Below are 5003 nucleotides of genomic sequence, written 5' to 3' on the forward strand. Positions count from 1 at the left end.
AATTCTCCTGTGAAATGCAAATGAATATAGTCTCTTGTAGGTACATAACCAAGAATGGAGATTGGGGAGCATGGTAACAGAGACATTCAGAAACTCTTAAAATAAGCTAGAAAAATTAATGATTATCTAATGCTCTATGTTAATATTTTGTTTTTTTGTTTGTTTGCTGTTTTGGCCAATCGTCAGTGGTGAAGAATTACTCCTAGCTCAATAGTAGTGGATAGACTATGCAATGCTAGGATTGAAACCTGGACCTTCTGCATGCAAAGAATGTTCCAGTCTACTGAGCCAGCTCTCCAGCCCTTGCCATCTGTTTTCTCTTAGATAAGTATAGTAACAATTTCAAAATGGGAAACTGACATTACAAGAAAGTGTATTCTGTGGTATGTGTATATTCATTTAGCATTCAAAGCAATTAGTATACATAGTGATTCTGTCACCACAAATGTATATAACTTGTGCCTTTCTTTTATAGCTAAATATATCTTTCTCCAAGCCATCTTAAAAACTGGTAACCAATCTGCTATCTCTAACATATCAAGAGTTTTTATAAATAGTTTATACTCTATGAGAGTGTTTGAGGTATTTTTCTTTTTACTCATAATAATGTCCTTGAGATTCATCCAAGTACTTAAATATACCAGTAGTGTGCCTCCTTTTCTTCAAAATTCATAAAATGCAGTTTGAATACACATTGCATTTAGACATTGTAGCTCATTTTGGTTGTTTTCTATTATTGCAAATACATTTTTTGAACAATCCTGTACATGTTGTCATTCACAAAAAATATTTCATATTTTAAATCAAATGCCACCAAATGTGAGTGCTGAGTCTAATAATAAATTTATGTTATACCTTTAATAAACTGTTAAACTTATTTCCAGTGTGGTTGGATTATTTCATGTACCCAAAGTGATATAAAAGGAAACTAGTTCCCCTGCATTCTCACCTACATTGATTACTGTAACTATTTCAGTTATTTTTGTTGTTCTAAAAGGCATAAAGTGATATTATACCCTTAAGATTCATATGGTCAAAGACTGGTACTGAGCACTTCATCTATTTATTTGCCATTTTTATAGTCTTTTTATAAATTCTTCTACATACCAGATCTCAAATTTTAAATGAATCATTTATTCATTAATTATTTGGCAGGGGTATGTTTCCCAAGTAATGCTCAAAGGCTTAGATCACTTCCTTTGATGCCATCACTTCCCCGAATATTTGGTCAAACAGGCCAGCAATTTAGATGTTTGGTTCTGAGAATAATGTGCTATTTGGGTTCTACTGTGCTACGGACCACAAAGGCCACCTCAATAGTGTGCAAGGACCTCCAAAATCATGCCTTGCAATGTTTAGAAGCCAGATGGTGCTTTTCTGTTCATTAATTGTTTTTGTAGAGTGTTTACATAGTGAACTATTTTTAAATAAATTCTTTATTTGAATCACTATGAGATACATGGTGATAAAATTATTAACATACAAGTTTCATACAAGTCATATAATGGACACACTTTTTATCAGTGCATTTTTCCCACCATCAAAGTCCCCAGTTTTCTTCAACCCTCCTCTCTGTTCTATTCCCTTCTTGCTTCTGTGGCAGACATTTTCTAGTACATAAAAAATTTATATGCATTCTAGATATGAGCTGTTAGATACATGTTTTAAAATATATTTCCCAAATCTATACTAGCCTTTCCATGCCACAACCACATACTCATATAAGTTAATTATTGAGCTCCAGATGTACAATATTTGAGTATTGATACTTTCAACTAGTTTGTACTCTCTCCACCATGTGCCCAGTTTCCCTTCTGCCTTCAGCCTTCCTTTATGGTAGGCATTTTTTCCCTCTTCTTTTTTCCTTTTGGGCATTGTAGTTAATAAAAGGGTATTATCGCCTCGTTTCAACATCCAGTTCTGACCCAGAATGACCACTGACCTCTATCATTGTCATAGTGTTCCCTTCTCAGTCCTAATTCCTTCCCCCACTGTGGTAGCTTCCTATTATGATCTAGCTCTTCTGCTTTTTGTTTCTATTTTCTTTAGGCATTAGTTATTCCCCTACTATGTATCTTTATTAGCTCGCAAATGAGTGAGATCTTTCTGTGTCTGTCCCCCTTCCTCTGAATCATTTCACTCAGTATGATGCTCTCTAGATTAATCCATGATCAGAAAATTTTATGACTTCATCGTTGTAATGGATATGTAATTTTCATCATGTATATGTACCACAGCTTCTTTATCCATTCACCTGTTCTTGGGAACTCTACATGTTTCCAGATTTTGACTATTGTAAATATTTCTTCAATGGATATAGGTGTGTAAATGTCTTTATTGCATTGTGTTCTTGGACCCATAGGATATATTTTCAGAAATATAATTTCTGGATATATTTGAAAGCTCAATTTTTAGTTTTTTGAGGAACCCTGTTTTCTAAAATGCTGCTGCAGTTGACTTTCCCACTGCACTTAATAAAGGTCCCTTTTTCCTCATCCATCTCAACACTTGTTTTTGAGATGTGTGTCAGTCTCACTGGTGTGTGGTGATATGTCATTAAGGTTTTGGTTTGCATTTCTCCTTTTATATAAATATATACATATTCAGAAACATAAATTAGATAGATATAGATATAAAAACTTTAAGACTCTGACTAAATCCTATTTATTATCTGGATGACCTTTGATATAATGTGATAAGAATGGCACTTTACTTTTGTGGTCTTTCACTCAATATATTGCTCCTTTATGATGAGAAATCTTCAGTCAAGTTCAGTTGAAATTTGGTCAATTCAAAATACCTCATTTAGATGCTTCAAAAATATCAAAGTCATTAAAAATAATAAATATGTATGTAACTGTGCTTGCTTTGGCAGCACATATACTAAAATTGGAAAGATACAGAGAAGATTAGCATGGCCCCTGTGAAAGGATGACACACAAATTCGTGAAGCGTTTCATATTTTTAAATAAAAATTCAATGTGAGCAAAAAATAAATGTGTGTAGCCATTACAGTTTAATGGAACATAGTTGGCATAAGTGCTAAACATTCTATGGCGTCTGGGATGATATTCTGAAACCAAACCAAACCAAAACAAAACGAAACAAAACAACTCTTAAAGTAAGACAGGACAAAGTAATAAGGGCATTCTTTATATATAGATATCAGCAGTAGAGAATCATCAGTTCTTTGTTCACTACGAGATAGTCTAATAAGAGAAATATGATCGCAGATTTATGAAAATTTTCAGAGCAGTTAAGAATATTTAAAACTATTCTAAATTTTCACTTAAAAATTAAAAGGGGCTTGAGGTTTAATGTTAAGCAAGTTTAAGGATTCAGTGCCACAGAGATGGGGAAAACTTGGATTCACTATTTAAAAATTTTTTTCCTAATACTAAAATCTCTCTAATCAGAAATAGACAACTATATCATTCTGCAAGTCTCATGCAATATTAAAATTACAGAATTAATAAAAAATGAAAATAAACAGTACCACATTGAATAGAAGTTTATTAGAAAAGATTGATTATTAAAACCATTTATGGTACAAACCCTTCAATGTGCCTACAGAAAAGTCATTTGATTTAAAAATTTGCATATACTTGCATATGCACATAAATAGGCAAACTTTAAAAAACATCAAAATGTGAGTTGAAAAGTGAGAAATATTTTGCAGAAATTTTTTTTTTGGCAACGCATTAGTTCTATTTCTACCAGTGGAAACAGATGAAACATAAATCTGCTTCAAATTTGAAAATATATACTTATCTTTCTTTTATTATATTTTAATAAAGACAACACATTTGAGGTCTACACATTACATAATGCATATATATTACATATACACACAAGATATGCAATGATTTTGATGCCAGTGGGAGTTCCCAAAGTGATATATTTGAAGTGAAGAGGAGAGAGGAGGAAGCCACTAGAAAGAAGGAAATCTTTAGATTCTTCTCTATCCACCTCTGCCACATGGGGAAAAACTAGAGGAATTTCGGACTGTGGGGTTTTCTCTGACAAGAAAAGCAAAGTCAGTCCTAGATCTTACCAAGGCCTTTTACTCCTCTCACAGAAAATAATTTCAGGAGACAAGCAGAGAGGTGAAGTTAAGAAGAGTTTAATTGGAAAATTCTGAGGAAGGAGAAGATGAGCATAAGAGAGTAATGCACTCAAGAGAGAGAGAGAGCTTTTTCAAAGGTGGACAGAGCCCCAGTACACAACCTTGCATGAAAAGAGGACAGTGCACATCTCAAGAAGGGAAATGTGGTTGGCATGTGCATTTGCAGACTGAGAGAGCACATATGCACAGTCCTCTCTAATGGGAGAGATAGACAGATAGACAGACAGACAGACAGACAGACAGACAGAGAACAGGAAAGTACACATTTCAAAATCTCAAGAGGGAAAATACAGACATCATATGCATATGTGTGTGGGCTGGCAACACACATGTGTACCACTCATTTGTTCCAAGATGACTTTATAGGGTTTCTCTCTACCAGCCTCATGTGGGGCTTTTTGCCAAGGTAAGTTTCCTGTTGCTTAGGGAGGTTGCCAGAGGTAATTAATGGTCTTTGATATTCCTTGCCTGGCCTTTGTTCCTGCTGGAGCTTCTCCTGGAGGGTATCCAGCCTTCTAGTTGATACCAGGGGAGATTTTTGTTTATAAGCTGGTCACTTCTTCAAAATTTTTCTCTTGGTATTATTAAACCTCAAAAATTTATTGCCATAGAGATCTTTCCCTACCTGCCTCAATTTTATGTACATTACTTAGTGTCATAATCAATACCATAAAACTAATTAATATACTCATCTCATGAAATAATTTGTTTAGTGTGTGTGTGTGTGTGTGTGTGTGTGTGTGTGTGTGTATGTCAAGAGAGCAACTGAAATTTCTTACCAAATTTCTAATTTCTAATACAGCAAAACTAACCATAGTCAGGATGGCACACAATAGATATATCTATCCCACTTTATTGCAGCTTCATACTTGGATCA

At 34.1% G+C, this 5003-nt stretch overlaps 1 non-coding gene across 1 annotated transcript; it reads left to right on the forward strand.

Annotated features, from left to right (window-relative positions):
* Window positions 1-2859: 2859 nt before the first annotated feature.
* Window positions 2860-2966, forward strand: LOC126003103 (U6 spliceosomal RNA). The gene has a single exon (XR_007493645.1). It is a non-coding gene; the product is annotated as a U6 spliceosomal RNA (small nuclear RNA).
* Window positions 2967-5003: the final 2037 nt, after the last annotated feature.

This window comes from Suncus etruscus, chromosome 2 (assembly GCF_024139225.1).
Source record: "Suncus etruscus isolate mSunEtr1 chromosome 2, mSunEtr1.pri.cur, whole genome shotgun sequence".
Taxonomy (NCBI): domain Eukaryota; kingdom Metazoa; phylum Chordata; class Mammalia; order Eulipotyphla; family Soricidae; genus Suncus; species Suncus etruscus.